The following is a 19,136-nucleotide window of genomic DNA, read 5'->3' on the forward strand; positions in this document are numbered from 1 at the left end:
CTACCAAACACGTTGATCCAAGGAACTTTGGGTAAGAGGAAGGATTTGCGATAGCCAAAGGAGACATTTATAATCTTTGGAGAAGTATTCTTGCTTTTCTTTCCTGAGAAAATGGTTGTGGGGCCCTGTTGTTAACTGGAAGCGCCTTCTGAACTGGTTTGGGCTTAGCTGGGGGCCGGGCAAGGCTGGGAAGCGTGCTCTTCCCCATGGGCCCCCCATTGGCCCTGCCCTGCGAGGTGGGGGGCAGGGTCTTTGAGCGCTGCGCGGCTGCCTGCCGGGCACCCACCCACCTCGTGCCTCTTGGGAAACTCAGCAGCACCTGTTCTGACACAGTTACTTGCAGAACTGAAGTGGCGGTAAAGGCTTCTTTTCCCATCAGTGTTGAAGAGGTCTTTCTTCTCTTAAAACCTCGGCGGCAGCCTGAGGGCCCCGCTGTCCTCAGAGGCACAGTTCGGCTCCTGGTTGCTCTCCTGGGGAAGTAGGGGGACGGATGTCTGTGCCGCAGACAGATGCAGAGGGGCCTCCTGCCTTTTCTGAACAGTCCACGTGTCCAGTCAGAGGCCCCTGCCACTGGCTGGGCCCGTCTGGGGTGTCACCTGGACAGCGGGGATTTGGAAGCTGCCTGGGTTTTTTTTTTGTTTCTTTTGTTTTTTTTTTTTTTTGCGGTACGCGGGCCTCTCACTGTTGTGGCCTCTCCCGTTGCGGAGCACGGGCTCCGGACGTGCAGGCTCAGCGGCCATGGCTCACGGGCCCAGCCGCTCTGCGGCATGTGGGATCTTCCTGGACCGGGGCACGAACCCGCGTCCCCTGCATCGGCAGGCGGACTCTCAACCACTGCACCATCAGGGAAGCCCTTTTTTGGGCTTTTTTTGGCGACGCCGCACAGCACGTGGTATCTTAGTTCCTTGACAGGGATTGAACCCTTGTCCCATGCAGTGGAAGCGTGGAGTCTCAACCACTGGACCTCCAAGGAAGCCCTGGAAGCTGCCCAGGTTTAGCTGAAAGAGAAAAGAACAAAAATAAGTTGCCGAGGGGGCCGGGGTGGGGGGCGAGACGGGAAGGTGGCTGCAGGGGACGTGGTGCTGGTGGTGTTGGGACGGCTGGAGAGCCCCCAGGATGGCTCTTCAGCAGGGGCTGGAGGAGGGGACTCTGGCCTGGCAAAGGCTACTGTAGGGCCCAGGCGGGGAAGCGCGGGAGAGAGTCGGCGACGGCAGGGGCAGCGCTGTGTGCAGGAATGAGCCCAGCCAGGCCCAGCCCCGGGGGGCCCTGGGCATGTGGCGGGCGGGCAGGGGGGAGCTCCCCACAACCCTGTCCAGCTGGGCCAGCCGTGGGCCTCCAGGCCGAGCACATCTGTGTCACTCCAAGCTGCTCGGGGTCAGCCTGCAGGTCTGGGCGGCCGCGGAGGGGCGTCTTAGGAGCCCAGGTGAGCACCGCTGCTCCGCAGCTCCCGGCCTCCTGACCTCTTCCAGGTGAGTGCCTTGTGACCCCCATGCTGGTTGCCCCCAGATAGTAAATACCTTGGATTTGGAGGGTCACGTACAGTCTTCTCCCCGCAGAAGTGGAAAATCCATCTGAGCTCTCTCGGGCAGTCACCGTTCAGGGGTCGCTTGCTGGTGCCTGAATTCGGGGAATTAAAGGATAAAGTCAAAGACAGAAGGAGGAATCGATGGTAAAGTAAGAGCAGAAACGATGGAAGCGGACAGAGCCAGAGCGAGGAGACAGAGCCAGAGCGAGGAGACGGGAGTCTTGCCTCTGATGGACTCAGGTGATGGGCCGAGCGGGACGGAGCCCAGAGGGACAGTCAGGGGCGACAAGACAGAGCCTGAGGGCAGCAGGGCCCCTGCCGATGGTGAGAGGGCGAAGTGGGCGGCGGGGAGGAAAGGGCGAATTCCCAGGAAAATAGTGCAGAAACCGGTGCTGCAAGTCAGAACCCAGGGCTAGTCCTGCAACCACTGAACAAAACGGGCCGAGCATCTTCCTGCAGAGACCACACCCACCCCAGACGACTTTGGGCAAATCCTACAAAATACACGAGATGGAGGAGATTCCAGTTGGAGAAGACACGCCCCCGAGAATCCAGTGTGGCCAGGGAGGCCCTGACATGACGGCGTGGAGGGGCGGTGGGGGTGGGGTGGAGCTCAGCGGTGGTCGGGGTCAAAGGTCAGAGTGGTCAGGGTTGAGGGCAAGCAGGGTCCGTCTCCTGGCCTCCACCCCAGGCCTCCGGACAGCAGGGAGAGGGCCCTGGTCCCTTCACAGTGGCCACCAGCCCGTAGGTGCCAAGCCCCTCCTCCCTTTCCCCGGGCCCCCTGACCTTGACCCCCTCCCCCACCCCACTGCTCAGCCGGGCCCCCCTCCCGGGGTGCCCGCAGCCCATCCCGACCGTGGGCCTCTGCCCTGGTGTCGAGTGGGAGGGGAAGTGACTGCCCATCATGCTTTTCCTATTTTTCTGCAGCTGTGGATATAGCTTTTAAAAACCTATTTAAGTGATTTTGGTAATTTGTATTGTCTTAGAACGGTGTCAGTTTCATCAAGAATATCCCATGTACTAACCTGTCGCTTTTAATCCGGGCTCTCTGGTCCCCTCTTCTGGGCCCGCACGGCGTCTGGGTTCTCTCGCTCTGTTGATTAGCCTGGTCAGACGTTTGTTTGTTTTATTTATTTATTTTGAGGAACCAGCGCTTGGATTTACTTTTGAGTTCCCCCATTTTCCTCGTTTCCAATTCATTAATCCGCCTTTATCTGTACTCCTCGCTCCTGCCTCCCGCGGATTTACTTTATTGTTCTGTTTTCCCTCCTTGTGTCGAATGTTGAGTTCATTTATTTTCAGTCTCTCTTGCTCAGTAATAAAAACATTTAAGGTTGCGAATTCTCTGACAACCGTTCCTGAAGCTGGCCCCGGGGATGTGCAGTCTCTCTCCCAACACCTGTAAAATCGTCTGTCACAGCTACTTTCATTTGCTCTCTGACCGAGGAGTTACTTAGGAGAGTAGCTTTGAAGTTCCAAATCATCTGGCTTCCTTTTTAGATCCTTTTAGCAATTTTGCGTGTCACTGCATTGGTTAAATAATGAGGCATATAAATGTTTCACCGTTTGCAATGTGGTGAGGCATGCTTGCATGTGTGTGCATGTGTGTACCTATGTGCACACATATGCAAGCGTGCACACCCACGTGCCCACACATGAACCTGCGTGCACCCGCATGTGTGCACCTGGGGGCCCGCGTGTGTGTATGTGCATGCATGGGTCTGTGTGCCTGCCCATGTACGGCCGTATACATGTGGAACGTGTGTGTATATGCACGTGTGGGGCTGTGCCCACGTGCACGTGTGTGCATGCACACGTGTGGGGAATGTTATGTGGTTTCTGGCCGGGCGAGGGCTGTCCAGTCAAGGGCGTCCAGGAGGGGACTCGGGCCTCGTCCACCTTCCAGTTTTGTCCACCCGGTCCTGGGTCTCTGGCTGAGGTCTGGGCGCTGGAGCTGGCTTCCCCAGATGCTCACGGCGACATCCCTGATCTCGCGCCCTTTGCTGGGTCTCGATGGCCAGGACTGCTTGTTAACAGGCTGAAAAGACACCTTGGAGGCCCCAGGGCGGGCGGCCTGGGAAGGGCTTGTTGGGGATCCTTGTGCTGGTGGCAGAGGGTGGGGCTTGTCCTGTGGCCCCAGGTCTTCCCTCCAACCCCAAAGACAAGGAGTAGAACGCGGGGAAGACCCGGGAGATTCACAGGAAGTCCAATCTTATTCCTAGTTTGCTAATGATAAAAAATCATGAACGAACGTTGAATTTTCGTTTATTCGTCAGTTGAGATGATCATACGATGTTTCTCCTTTAATCTGTACATGAGTTTTCTAGGGCAGCTGCAGCAAATACTACAGACTGGGGAGGGTGCGTTGGGGGCCTCAGACAACAGGCATTTGCTCACCCCAGTCCTGGGGGCTGCAAGTCCCATTTCAGGGTGTGCGCGGGGCTGGGTCCTCCTGAGGCGGCCTCTCCTGGGCGTGCAGACGGCCACCTCCTCCCCGTGTCCTCACAGGGTCGTCCCTCTGTGTGTGTCTGTGTCCTAATCTCCTCCTCCTATAAGGACACCAGTCAGATTGGATCAGGGCCCACCCTTGGGACCTCATTTTACATTATTCACCTCCTTAAAGAGCGTGTCTCCAATTTATTTTTTATTGTGGTAAAATACGTATAACATAACATTTACCACGTTAACCATTAAAAACATTTTTTTTATTGGGGTATAGTTGATTTACAACGTTGTGTTAGTTTCAGGTGTACAGCAAAGTGAATCAGTTATACCTATACATATATCCACTCTTTTTTAGGCCATATAGGCCATTACAGAGTACTGAGTAGAGTTCCCTGTGCGCTACAGTAGGCCCTTATGAGTTACCTATTTTATATATAGTAGTGTGTCTATGCCCATCCCAGTCTCCCAATTGATCCCTCCCCCCCTTACCTGCTGGTAACCATAAATTTGTTTTCTACATCCATGACTCTACTTCTGTTTTTAAGTGCACAGTTCAGTGGCATTAAGTACATCCGCGTTGCTGTGCAGCCGTCACCATCCATCTCCAGAACTTTTCCATCTTCCCAAACTGAGCTCTGCACCCATTAAACACTAACCTTCCGTCCCCCTCCCCCAGCCCCCACATCTGCTCTCTGTCTCTATGGATCTGACTCCTCTAGGGACTCATATAAGTGGAATCACACAGTACTTTTTTTTAACTGACTTATGTCACTGAGGATAATGTCCTCAACGTTCATCCATGTTGTAGCAGGTGTCAGAATCTCCTTCCCTTTTACGGCTGAATAACATTCCACTGTGTGAATGGACACTTGGGTTGTGTCTACCTTTTGCCTGTTGTGAGTAACGCTGCTATGAACATGGGGGTACAAATACCCCACTGAGACCCTGCTGTCAGTTCTTTTGAGCGTGTGACCAGAAATGGAATTGCCAGGTTCAGTGGTGACTGTTTAGTTTTTTGAGGAACCTCCACACTGTTCTCCAGCAGCTGCGCCATTTCACGTTCTGCCAGCCGTGCACAGGGCTCCAGTTTCTCCACATCCTGGCTGACACTTGTTTTCTTTTGTTTTTTTTTTAAATGTTGAGCCTTCTTTTAATTTATTTATTTTTGGCTGTGTTGGGTCTTCGTTTCTGTGCGAGGGCTTTCTCTAGTTGTGTCAAGCGGGGACCACTCTTCATCGCGGTGTGTGGGCCTCTCACTGTCTTGGCCTCTCTTGTTGCGGAGCACAGGCTCCAGACGCGCAGGCTCAGTAGTTGTGGCTCACGGGCCCAGTTGCTCCGCGGCATGTGGGATTTTCCCAGACTGGGGCATGAACCCGCGTCCCCTGCATCAGCAGGCGGACTCTCAACCACTGCGCCACCAGGGAAGCCCTCGCCTTTATTTTTGAAGGATAGTTTTGCCATACATGGAATTCTAGTTTGTCTCGTTCCTTCTTTAAAGAAACAATTCCATTGTCTTCGGGCTTGCATAGTTTTTGGTGAGGGATCAGAAGTGATTTTATGGTTGAATCCCTGTAAGTGATGTGTCTTTTTTTTTTTTCCTGGAAGCGTTTGAGATTTTCTCTTTAGTTTTGGTTTTCAGCAGTTGGCCACACCTGGGAATGGTTTTTCTTTGTATTCATCTTGCACAGTTTCTGCTGTTTCAGCCAGCTTCTGAACTCAGTGGGCTGTTAGATTTTCTGCTGTAGTCTTCTCTCTTCTGCCCTCTGGGCCTCCAGCTCCATGCCTGTTAGACACTTGATAGTTTGGACTGTTGACCAAGCCCGCTGACCCCCCACCGCTGCAGGCAGACCCACTGTGCCAGACATGTGCCCACCCCAGGTGCCCGTGAGGAAAGGCTCGTCTCTCTGTGCAACCAGTTCTTCAAGCTGCCCTGCAGGCGCTCCTTTTCCTGCATCCCTGGCTTCAATGTGATGAGTTTTCTTGTCGGAAGCCGAGGGTTTCAACATCCTCTGCATTCTGACCAGAAGCGGACGTCACTGGGTGTATATTTTTACATCCTTTTGTGTTAAATCTTTCAGTAGCCTTGTATGTTAGGTCTTTGGTGAACAGACCAGAGTGGTTTTCTTAATCCCACCTCCAGCTTTACCTGGAGAATTAGGTGTTTTTTCACTTATTGTAAGTCTTCTGTCACTGGGTTCTGTGGCTTCTCCCTCTCCTGGTCGTAATGTTATGAGTTCTGTTTCTGCTCTGTAAGTGGGTGCCCCGCCGTCATAATGAGCGTCCTTACCTCGCAAAGTCTGAAGCTCACCCAGGTTGCCTCCCCCCAACACCAGGACCTTGGTCACTTTAATTCCGGCCCTGCCCTTTTGGCTTTCTGTCCTCGTCTTGTGCACGGGCAGCCTCGTTTTGCCCCCAGGCCGTTGGCAGTCCTGTCACGTGCTGTCAGTGGCTGTGGGTGTCCCCACATATGTCCCACCCTGATGGCTCTTCGTCGCCCTTTGCACCGCACGTGTTTCCTCGGAGTCACCCTCGGTCCCGCCGCCGGGGCTTCTCCAAGGAAACTTGCAAGCAGCCGGCTTCCCTCGGTGGGCCAGCTAGCCACAGCACACCCACCATCTGCGGAGCCTGATGGAAGTGTGGGTGCGGCCCACAGTGGCATGAACCCAGGAGGCGGGGGTCATGGGGTGTCTCAGAGGCCGCCCTCTGCTCAATTAATGCCCTTTCAGCTCAGGGGAACTTTCTCTGGGTCTTGCATGTGCCCCGTGCTGGGACCCCTCCCCAGGGAGCTCCCCTTCAGCTGGGAACTTGCTCCAGGAACAAGAAACCACAGTAACAGATGACAAATGAGACCCCACAGCATTGCACGGACTGCAGCGGAGAGGGCGTGCTGTGGCATCTGGGATGAACACCAGCCTTGCCGCTCCCAGGCCGAGACCCGGGACGTGTGGGGTGACAGAGACGCTTGCTGTGGGTGCCGCCGTGCAGGAGGGTCATGTCGTCCGCACCTGCGCAGCCAGGAGCTCCCTGGGGCGATGCTGTGGGGAGCCCGGGCGGGCACAGGTGAGGGGGCTAGAGGGGGGCTGGGGCCAGGCAGATGCAGCGGCCCCAGGACCAAAGCCTTCCCTCTCCGGTGTTACTATTTTAAAAGTCTTGCACAATTAACTGCAAACATCTTTTTACTGTTAGTGTATGAGATTTATTGATTTAGGTATTAATTTCATATATTACTATACATCCAAGTTATCTCATTGTCTTTTTTCTTTTAAATATGGAATGCTTCACGAATTTGCGGGTCATCCTTGCGCAGGGACCATGCTAATGGTCTCTGTATCCTTCCAATCTAATTGTCTTTTTGAAACTTGCTTTGAGGTGCAATTCACATGACATAAAATTAACCATCTTAAAGTGGCAGTTACGACATTGGCAGGGCTGTGCAGCCACCACGTCCATCCAGTTCCGAGGCATTTCACGCCGTGGCCGCAAAGAAACCCCCTGCCCTTGGCCGTCACCCCACCAACCTGCTCTGCCTCTGTGGATTTACCCATTCTGGACATTTCACGGAAATGGAATCACACATCAGGGCCCTTTGTGCAGGAGAGGAAGAGGCCCCGGGAGGCGGGGGACGGGTCCTGGGCTGAGTGTCCCCACGAGATCAAGGCTCAGCACCTGGCAGCCCTTGGGCCTGGCTGTTTCCGAAGCGAGGCGCGTCGGGCGGCAGAGGTGAGCAGGGGCCGCAGAGGCCGTCTGGCCCACAAGGGGGAAATGCTGCCTCTGGTGCTTTATGGAATCTGCGGACCCCGCGGTCGGTGCCCAGTTCTCCCAGTCTCCCAGCCCCGCCACCGACGCCTGGCTGGATGCGTGGCCGCCGCTAGCCTGGTTGTGCTCGCCGTCGACAGAAGGACACAGGGTGCTGGACCAGGGTAGGGAGGTCCAGGGCCCGGCCCCCGGGAGCCCCAGTTCTTTGGGCCCCAGCGTAGCATCCGTCCACTGGGGATTGACGCCCATTCTCCTGGCTTCCTGGGAGCACGGCCGCCTCGTGGGTGCAGCTCGGCTCAGGGCGGCTGGCAGGGGTGGCTGATGCCCTTGTACGTGAGGCGTGGGTCCTCTGTCCTGCTGTCCTGGCACAGACCTCCACCAGCCCTGGCGGGCAGGCGGCAGGACACCCTGTCCGTTAACAGATACCAAGGCCTCCTCCTTCAGGGGTGCTGGGGACACAGGGCGCAGGGGGTCCTCACTCAGGCCCAGGGCCTGGCTTCCCCTCCCAGCATGGTACCTCCTCTGTCTGAATGGACCCGGGGCGTGAGGGCGAGGCGGACTGAGCGGGGCAGGGTGTTGAGCGGCCGCGGTTTTTGCCCCTCTGTCGTGGTTTTGGCCTTTGGGGGGGGCCCTGATCTCAGAGCTGCCTTGAGTGGCCCGGGTGGGTCTGTGTGGTGAGGACAGCCACGGCAGCCCTGGGACTACCAGGGACTCAGGGCTGGCTCCCCCTTCCCGGGGGGCTGGCTTGGGCCTGAGACACTTGCTCTGGGAGCCCCCAGTATGCCCTCCGTGAAAGCCGGGTGTGGGCAGGGCTGCCCTGGGCGTCGGGCTCCCATCTGCCGAGGGTCCGCTCTGTGCCGGGCCCGGGTGGTTCTCCACGCCGGGCCAAGGCCATGCTGCAGGGGCCGCGGGGGAGACTGCAGGTGGACCTGACAGATGACAGGCCAGTGCACAGAGGGGCCTCTGGGGGGTGGAGCCTGTGGCCTGTGGGGCTTTGTCCCTTCATGGGTCAGGGAGGGAGAGGCTGGGCCTCACCTTGCCAGGCAGTGTCTGCCGCCTAGGGCTCCCCGGCCCATCCCACCCGCCCTCCGCAGCCCTCTGGACCAGGGCAGGGAGGGGCGGGGCTGCCCCGGGGCTCTGCAGCCATACAGGCCCCCCGCAGCCAGGGCTCTGCCGCAGACGGCCCCTGAGATGCTCACTGTGCAGCCGGTGATACCCCGGCTGCTCACACTGGGATGTGGGTGCGCCCAGAGCAGCTGGGATCACAGGCCGGGGCCGGCGGGGGCGCCTCCCTCCCCATCCTCCTGAGGGTGTGGGCTGGGGCTGAGGGCCCGAGGGGAGCAGCTGCGTGTGGGCTTCGCACCGTGGCTGCACAAGCTGGGCGGGGGTCTTGGATCAAGGCCTGTTTCTCAGCTTGAAGCCTGAGGGTCCAGACGCTGGACGCTCTCAGCGTGTGGGGCTAGGGGTCCTGGCCTCACGGGGCGACCGGGATGCTCGTGCAGGAACTGGAGGATGGATGCTAACTTCCCCACAGCGGGCGGGGCCAGGTGGCCCTAGACCGAGGCAGTGGCTTCTCTGCCCAGAACTCAGCCCCACCCCCTTGGTCCCCAGCTGCCCTCTCGCTGGGCCTCTGGGGTGCATGCTCCAGGCCCAAAGAGGGGCTCTACTTCCACTGGCCAGCTCCTGGAGGCCCCTGGTCACTCACCGTGGGGCTGGGTGGTCCTGCGGTGGCCGGAGGCGCCACCTGCACTGCCCCTAGCGGCCGCTGGGTGGCAGCAAAGATTGCCCCGGCAGTGGCTGAGACCTCAGCCTGCCCGGCGTGTGGGCAAGCCTGCGGGGGTGGGTGGGTGGAGGGCGGTCTGGAACCTGGGGTGGGAGTGGAGGTGGCGCAGACCCTGGGGCCCCGGGTGTGGTGGCGATGGTGTCCCCCAGTCAGTCCCCCCACTTCAGTATCCTCAGGGCTTCTGGTGGCTCCTTCTACTTCCCAGAGAGGGCTGAGTCCAGGAAGGGGATCAATGCCGTTCCCCAAAGAGCGCTGGCCACCCTGGGGAGTGTGGACAAGATGAGATGCCCCCTCCCCAGGGAGGCCAGCCATCCAGGAGGCTTGCCAGGAGTGCAGGAGCCCAGGGTCGGAGGGGGCAGGGTGAGCTGTGGGTGTGGCCCCGGTGGCTGTGGGTGTGGCCCCAGTGGCTGTGAGCGTGGCCCCAGGGCTTACTGAACCCAGCGCTGGTCCCTGGACACTGCAATTTACAGATGGGGCTCTGAGCCCAGAGAGGGTGCGGGACTCGCCTAAGGCCACAGAGCTCACACAGCCGAATCCCCCAGGGGCCACTCCACGGTGGGTGGGTTGCCAGGGGGAGCCCGGGGAAATTGAGGTTCGAGCCCCAGGCTCCCACCAACCTGCTGCGTGACCTTGGGAGCAGCCACCCCACTGAGTGGAGACCCTGGGAGGGACCAGCGCCCAAAGGTGAGGGCCTGGGACCCCCTTCTTCTGGGCTCTCTCCGTCACCCCCCTCTCCACGTCCCAGCCTCGGCTGGCTGCAGCCCTTGGCTGCTGGGCCCAGCCTAGACCCTGGCTCTCTCTGGCCAGTGAGTTTGGCACAGGTGATGGGAGGGCAAGTAGCCTATGGGACCCAGGCCCGGTGGGGGGGTGGGAGGGGCGGAGGGCGGGGTGGGCCCCTCAGGGTCCCTCGGTCTGGGGCCCCTGGTACCATCGATCCTGCAGTTATTGGAGGAGTGGTGTCGGCACGTACCTCTCCTGGGAAACGTGCGTCTGCAGACATTTCACCTGCACCAGCTTTCGCCAGTGGGGGGAATTAGTCAGCAGCAGTGGCACCTGCTGAGCAGCTGCCGTGGCCTCGGCAGTGCCCTGGGGTCAGAGGTGGGGCTCGTGTCCCCTCCACCTGCTGGGCCAGGTGGGCCCTTCGTCCCCGGTACTTGACCCACGGGGACCTGGGTGGCTGGACTTCCCGGCCGGGCACTGACCAGGAGGCCTGGGGGCGCGAGAGGTAACAGCTGGGTCGGGGGGACCCTCGGGGGCTTGGGGCCTAACAGTGCACGGGCAGAAGTGGCTGGGGGACATGAGGCCCCCCTCCTGCACCAGGCCTGGGAGAGGCAGCGGGCCCGCCCCTTGAAGGTGGGCTGGGTGGGGGTGACTGTCCGGGTCTCCCCAGAACCCTGGTGGTGCCCCAGTGCTGACCGCAAACACCACCAGAACCCGAAGCCCAGGGATAGCCCCCACGGGTCCCCAATCCCCAGCCCGAGATGCCCACCCAGCCCTCCCCATCACGTCTCACCCTGACTTGCCCACCCCCCCTCCCCGTGAAATCACTTGAACTTGGCACTGACAGCCTCCTGGCTGCCTCTGAGGGTCCTGACCCCTCCTCACTGCCCCCCCCGCCCCCCGCCAGCCTCCCACCTCCTCTCCAATCCCCACGTCGCCTCGGGCTCCCCCGGCCCTGACCGCACGCGCTGAGACCCTGGATGGCGGGTTCCTCTCAGCCGTGGGCGATGTCCCCGAGCAGTTCCTGCAGAAAAGGTGCTGGGTGAGAGTCCATGGCAAGGAATGTTCCGCCTGGCATCTGGGACCCAGCCCCGGGGCCAGCCTTCCCTTGGAGAGGTCCGCAGACGGCCGGTGCCCTGCAGCGGGGCCGGGGGGCCAGGCCAGCCTGGCTCTATCGCCTCCCTCCTTTTTGGAGGGCTCTGTTATTGCTTCTGAGGATGTGAAAAGTCCCGTCTGCGGGGCCTGCGGTGGGCATCTCCCTGAGGGTCCTGCCCGGAATCCTGATTCCCCCAGACCCCCCTCTGGCAGCTGAACGGTTTGCCGGTGCCCCTGGGCTGTGGCGTCTGCCTCTCGAGCTCCATTCCCTCACTGAGTGGCAGGTCCCCTTGTGTCCCTCGAGCCCTGCTCCCCTGTCACCTGGGGCCTTGGAAGCTTTTCCCAGTGCCGCACGGCTGAGAGGGACACTGTACAGCTCACACTCCAGCTGCCTGGCTGTAGCGGGGCTGCGCTCTGGGGACCTGCCCTCTCTCTCTGTATGTGGAAGACAATTCACTGGCCCTCCCGAGGGGCCTTGGGGCGCCCCGGCCTGCAGCACCCTGGGTGGGGGTTGCTGCCACCCCCTTTCACGGACAAGGAGATGAGGCCTGAGGGGGTGGGCGGACGTCCAGGCATAGACCCGAGCGGACGGTGGCTCACCCGCCCTCGCCCCCCCAGCCGCTCCCCGTCCCGCGGGCAAAGGGGTTTCTCTGCTCCTTGGTGACCGGGGGGACCCGGCAGGAGGTGGCTGGCTATCCCTGCAGACAGGGATCTGGACAGTCGGACAGGCTGCCCGCAGCTGACCGGGAGCTGCCGAGGCAGGGAGGCCGGGCCTCACACCCCTTCCCTGGGTCCTCGGGTGTCCTGGGGTCCCTGGGAGGGGATGCCCCGTCTGCCGGGCCGGGGGCTGTACCAGTCGGGCACCAAGCTTCTCAGCGGCCACCGGAGACGGAGCCCGTCAGCGCTGCCCCCTCGACTTTTTTCTCCTCCCCAATTAATTAATTTAAATTGACCATTAAGTCAGCTGAGTTTTTGATTGATATTTTCATTAGCAGCCCTGTCCGACGCCCCAGGAATGTATGGTAATGTCCAATCTGCAGCGGCCGCGCTTCTCCAGCGGCGCTGAGTTATGGCTGGCACGGCGCGCGTCTCCCAGGGTAATTTGAATTCAGATGAGCTGCCGCAGCGTTCCGGAGCCTGGCGGCCGGCCGCTGACGGATGGCACTCGGGTTACCACAAGGTCACTGGCGCAGCCACCACCCGCTGCGGGAGGGGCCGGCGGGCCTTGGGCGCCGGGGAAGGTGGGCGGCCAAGCGGACTCCGCGAAACTGGCGGACGGGAGCGCCTTCGGGAGAGCGCGGCCGCCGGCCTTCTGCCTGCTGTCCGCGGAGGGCGGGGTGGGGGCAGCTAGACGCCCGCCCTCACTGGCACCAAGGCTGCCCCTCCACGGGAGGGCAGGGCGGGGGCCTCGTCCCTGGAGAGCTCTGACCAGCAGGTCCCGGAGAGCTCGGCGGGCCCCCTGGAGCTGCTGATAGAGGCTGGGATCTGCCTGCAGCCGTGCATCTCTGTCCTGCAGCCAGGGCTCCCAGGCCTGGTCACCGCCAGTCCCGAGAGCTGGACTTGCCTTACCCCATGCTTCTCAGGGCGGGGAAGGGATGCCGGGCTGGTGGCCACGGCGGGAGGCCGTCCAGCTACGTGGCCGGGGCAGCTCACCTCTGTGCTCTGTGCCTCAGTTTCCTCTTCGGTACCGCGGGATGACATGGGGCCTTCTCCTTGGCTTGGGGCGAGGGGCTCAGGCAAAGCGCGACTCCTCTCCAGGCCTCTCCTCCCGCCTCCTGCTGACCTGCCGGGGAGGGGGTAGGACCTCCTGACCGGCCCCTCTCCTGGGCCCTCCAGGGCTAGGGTGCTGCCTGCTGACCCCAGGCCTAGGCAGGGGCTCCCAGGGGCTCTCGAGGAGCTTGGAAACATGGTGCCCGACACAGAGACCCCGAGGGCTGGCATCTGGGCTGGGCCAGAGCGAGGCAGGGCATGCGTGGGTGGGATCTGCATGGCCGTCCTGGGGGACCACTGGGTCGGGGAGCAGGCCATGGGCAGGGGCTGAGAAGGAGCCCCACTGAAGGGCCACTCCAGACAGATCTGCTTCTGGTCCAGGCATCCAGGCCCAAGCTTGGACCGTCACAAGGGCTGGACAACGCGACCCAAGGCTGAGCTGTGTCCTGAGTCAGTGGACTGCAGAGGGTTGGCTGGACCTCGCCCCAGGCACCGTGACAGAGATCAGAAGTTTGCCCCCATCCGTGGGTCCTGCTGGTCCCTGAAGACCCTGCTGGGGTCTCGGGAGTTGCGGAGGCGGGACCTTGGGACAACCAGGGAGGGGGCATGAGTCCCGCCCAAGTCCCGCAGGGAGGAGTTAGCCCTGGTCTGTGTCCTTGGCCAGAACTCTGTGGGGCTCATCCTGGCCCCTGTCCTCGCTCTCTGCTGGATTGGGGGGCAGGCTTGCCCCACAGGGCTCCCCCATCCCAAGTTTCTGGGCCTTCACCACCCTGGCCGAGCCAGATATCCCCTCTGGACCCCATTTCCTGATATTCCTTGCAGCTGTGTACAGCCAAATAACGAAGGTCTGGCAAAGGAGATGTGAGTAAAAGTGCTGGACAGAGCTTTGGGGGGGCTCCTTAAAAGTAGCTGACTCGCCTGGGAAAAGCACCCCCTGTCCTTTGCGTTGCTTTTTTCCTGCTTCCTGAACAGAGGCGTGATGGCTGGGGCTCTGGCAACAGCTTGAACCATGAGGCGACCTTGAGACAGAAAGCCATGTGCAAGGAGCTGCACAAGAAGGACAGAGATGCCTGGGTCTCCGATGACTGTGGAGACCCAGACCGCCCTGGTTGGCCACCTGCAACTCTGGTCTCATGAGAGACACGTGAACGCCTGACTTACCGAAGCCACTTTTGTGGTTGCTGGTGGTGTTTCGGTGGCGTATGCAGCCAGCGCAATTCCTGAGTGAGGCAGGAACCAAGGAGGATCCACCGTGTGTGGAAGCAGCTGCTAGAGAGGCCTCGCTTGTTCCGGGACAGAGCAGAGGCTCGCAGGGCCAGTCCTGTGGGGCGTTCTACAGTGGGAGGGTCTGTTTCACCCAACAGCTGAGGTCAAGGTTACTTGGCTGTGGTCTATTACTGGAAAACACAGTGGCTTTTATGAGGCATTGACTTGTTTTTTAATACAATGTAAGGAAACGTGGGGACAGAGAAAAGGGGGCGGAGACAGGACGGTGGGTGAGAGAGGACAAGTGAGGTGGAGCTTCCCCCGAGCCAGCTGGGGAGGAAGGGCCCCCCTCACTGGGTCCGCTCCGGCCTCCCCACCCAGCCCGCCCGAGAGCGCTGTGCTCTGCAGTGTCCCCGCCCCATCCCCGCTCCCAGGACCACGTGGGTCGCCCGCACGCGTTTGGATGTGGGAGCTCCCGTCTTGAAATCACTTCCTCATGGGTCAGGGAGATGCCGGGGTCACCAGCCTGCGGGGTCTTCCCCGAGGTGCCACATCCCCTCCCAGGGGTGCACTTCCGGGAGGGGTCCTCCTTTGTTCAGGTGCAGAGAGCAAGGCGCTGTCAGCCTCACGATGCAGGGGAAGCGAGGGGGGGTTGCGCCAGCCGCCTGCCCTAGAAGATGTGCCAAAGGAAATCCTCGCAACAGACCAGAGGAGCCCGGGACCCCAGCAGCAGGAGCGACGGGGACAGCCCAGCAGAGGTGGGCGAACATGAAGGGCCCCGTCTCCCGCGTCCTCTGAATTCTGAGTGATGGTTGGAGCCAAACTGCACGTGGCCCACGTGGCTCCCAGTGAGCGGGAAGGAAACAGTGAAGATGACAGTGTCACAAAGGGGGCAGGAGAGGACAGAAGGGGGCAAGGCTTGCACACGTCTTGGGGGTACCCTGTGTCTGAATAACACCCCAGAAGCTCTGGAAAGGGACCCCCTCAACATCACCAAGGTGAATCCGTAAACGACCCCCGAAGTCGAGGAGCAGCTCTCCTGCGCTTTTCCTAAACCAGTAGCCTTGACTTTCGGGTTAGACCCATGACCTGTGTGGCATTCATTTGGGGTGTGCTACAAGGAAGGAGGGGAGTCCGTCTGTTTCCAAAGACTTTCCTTCTCCCATTAATAAGCATTGGTGTCTTGTCAAAAGTAAACACGCCACGTTTCTACACGTCCACTTCTGGATTCTGTTCTGTCCTGCTGTCTGTTGGTCCGTCTGTCTCATTGCAGCTCTGCAGTAAGTCTTGACATCAGTCTTTCCCTTCCCTTCAAAAATTTCAGGCCAGGTTTCAAACATGTTTTACAAAAGATGCCATTGGCACTTTGATTGGGATTTTGTGCTAAAGCTACACCGGTTTGGGGAGAATTTCCATCCTGATGGGACTGAATTTTCCAACCCACAGACACAGTCGGTGTCTCCATTTACTTGCCTTTAATTTCTCTCCGTTATCCATGTGGAGGTCTTGCACATGCATGTTTTGTTAAATTTATTCTCATGTATTTTATTTTTGGTGCTAATTTAAATAGATTAAAAATTTTCATTTTCTAATTGTTTACTAGTAGCTTGCAGAAATACAATTGCATTTTGTGTATTGACCTTGTGACCTTGCTAACTCTATTTGTCAGTTCTAGGAGCTGTTTTCGGGATCCCTTCATGTATTAGTTACCTGTTGCTGCATAACAAATTACCCCTAGAACTTGTTTGCTTTAAGCTTTTTATGATCTCACGGCTTCTGAGGGTCAGTAGTCTGTGTGTGGCTTAACTGGGGGCCTCTGGCTCGAGGGCTCACAAGGTTGTAGCCAAGCTGCTGGCTGGGGCTGTGGTCTCACCTGACTCCCCCCGCCACCAGGCATGGCAGCTGTGCCCCCGGCGTGAGTGGGCCAGTTCGGAGGGGAAGGGGGGCGCCCCACAACGGAGGCCAGTCTTTTACAGCCGGATCTCGGAAGTGGCGTATTTCTGGTCCCCACATCCAGCCCACACCGAAGGTGTGAGCGTCGGGGGCCACCTTGGAGGCTCCCTCCAGGGTAGGGTTGTGCGTAAGGAATTTCATCCTTGAATAAGCCGTCAGGTTTTGAAACAAGATTATGACGTGATCGTTCTAGGCAGAGCTGTTTCCCAAAACGTAAAGATACTGAAACACATTCTGAAATATGAAAGGACCCTGAGAAAAATCCCTCCCCCTACGTCTTCTTCCTTTAAAAACTACTGAAGGATGTTCACCTGAGAAATGAATCAAGTTAGGAATAATCAAGAGATGGAGAAATGGAGGTTTCTTCTTCAGGCTCCGTTGCTCTTTATTTTAACAGCTCTGATGGGATGCGAGGGGCTCGAGGACAGCGCCCTCTTGTGGCGTTTCTCTGGCTGGCACCCGCTGCTTCCGGCCGGCCCGCACATCCCGGTGGGATAACGGCCCGGTCCTGACAGCAGTCCTGCCGGGGCCTCGGCTGCTGGGTGAGCGTCTCGGAGCAGGTCTGCCTGCTGCTCTCACTGTCCCTGGGCCGACAGGCCTCAGCCTTTCCGGGGTGGTGTGGCCGGTGTCCTGGAGACTCTGTAGCCTCCTCTCCATTGCGTTTCTGCCTCAAACATGTACGAGACATCCCTTCCCTGCACTCAGTGATGTCCACACCGACGGGACTCCCGGGGTCCTACACCCCTCGCACAGGGGTCGCAGCCAGTCCACGGGGAGGTGGGAGGCCTCGGGCAGGTAGGTGGTGGGGCTGGGCACGGGCTTGGGGCACACGTCCTCGTGCCCTCAGTCAGCCCGAGTCAGGCTCTCAGCCTCCATCCCCAGCCTTCAATCCAGTTCACGTTTTTAATGCAAATATAACCAACATATAAATTTAAAAACACAGTAAATCAACTATACTCCAATGAAAACCTTTTAAAAGTTAAAAAAATAAAACAAAAACAAACGAAAATGAAAACACAGGACGCCCGTTTATGAGTCACGAATGAGGAAAAAGCAAAGAAGCCGTAACTCCTAAGCCAAACGACAGAAGCAGAGAGACAGGAAGCAGCATAAACAGCACCTGCAGAACACTGTGGATGTGAGAGCAAATACACGTCACGACCGTAAGTCGTGACCGTAAGTCACGCGCCCTGTGGAAACGTAACGGCCGTGTCTGTGTCCGACGCCGGGACCGTCTGCCAGTGCAGCTGTTGCAGGGGGCAACCCGCGCTGGGCAGCCTGCCCCGACCCGCTCTCGGCCGCCAGGCGCTGCGCTCGCGTCCTCCTTCCCGCTGTTCTCTTGGTGCTGGGGCCGCCATCTGCTTCCTGCTGGAATCCCGACGTTACACCTGCAATGAACTTCAGGGAGAGGTTACACATGAAGGAGAGTAAAACCATGCTGGGTAAGCACTGAGCCACAACGGGAGGTCAGGTCAGATAACGGTACCCAGCCGGACGCGTTATCCTTTTCTGTGTAACAAGTCACCCCAAACCGAGCAGCTGGAGGAACAGCCATTACCTCATGGCTTCCGAGGGGCAGGGGTCGGGGGGCAGCTTGGCTGGTGGTTCTGGGCTGGGCCGGAGCGAGGCGGGGCACGCGTGGGTGGGATCTGTGTCGCCCGAAGGCTTGAGCGGGGTGGGGTCTCCCAGGCCCCTCGCTCACCTGCTGCTTCCGCCCACGTGGGCCTCGGCAGGGGCTGGAGGCCGCCCTCTCCTTCGCTCTCAGGTCACCACGTCCGGGCCACCCTCCGGCCTGGGGGGGGGGGGTGCGGGTAGGTACCCTGTCCGCAGCAGGAGAGTCTGCAGGCCTGTACAAATGTCCATAGGCCAAGTATGATTAAAGGTAGAAAGCATGAGAATGGAGCAAAAGTAAACTTATATTGACCAGAGGTAAACTCCACAATGAAGAGACTGGAGCGATAAACTTCTATGGGGTGAGCAATATAGCATCAGAGTATTTAAAGAACCCTTATAGCAACAGCAAAGAAAACACGATAGGGGGCTTCCCTGGTGGCGCAGCGGTTGAGAGTCCGCCTGCCGATGCAGGGGACACGGGTTCGTGCCCCGGTCCGGGAAGATCCCACATGCCGCGGAGCGGCTGGGCCCATGAGCCATGGCCGCTGAGCCTGCGCGTCCGGAGCCTGTGCTCCGCAATGGGAGAGGCCGCAACAGTGAGAGGCCCGCGTACCGCAAAAAAACAAAAAAACAAAACACACGGTAGGGACACAATTGTGATGAAAGTCTTTGACCAGATCAGGGCATAAAAATTCACACGTGTACATAGGATTCGAATAAAGTTATCCAGAGGTAATTTAACAGACACACATATATGTGCATCAAACTTCCAACTCTACATTCAGAAGACCCTCATTTTAAGCGATTAGGGAACGTTTACTAAAAGGAGGCATCTAGGGGCCCACGAAGACCATCTCAATAAATTCCTCAAACAGAAGAGACCCCGTTTATAGTCTCTGGCTGCAGTGTAACACTCGGAGTCACTAACAGAAGCTGAAACGACTCAACACGCTCACACCATCGAACAATCTCATCTCTTTCTTTCTTCCCTAAATATCCATCGACTCAAAGAGGAAACAAAAGCCCATCGTTAAGGGCAGTTTAGAAAATGGTGACACTGAGACGGTTACACATCAAAACTCAGGAGCTCGGGCGTTTGACGAGGATCTTTTAAACAGAAAAGGACAGTAACGCACTGCCTTCGAAGCCCTCCTGTGCGCCTCCCCGCCGGGCGCCCCGGCCCCTCACGCGCTGCAGCGTTTGCGGCGCCCTGCTCAGCCCCGGATGCCCCGCGCCCCACCCCGTGGCACTTCCAGCCTCAGATGCGGAGCTGAGTGAGTCTCCCGTGCAGTGCAAGGAGCTTTTCCTTCCCAGTCGGTGCGAGGCCTG

This window comes from Grampus griseus (assembly GCF_964374135.1).
Source record: "Grampus griseus genome assembly, chromosome: 4".
In the NCBI taxonomy this organism is placed as follows: Eukaryota; Metazoa; Chordata; class Mammalia; order Artiodactyla; family Delphinidae; genus Grampus; species Grampus griseus.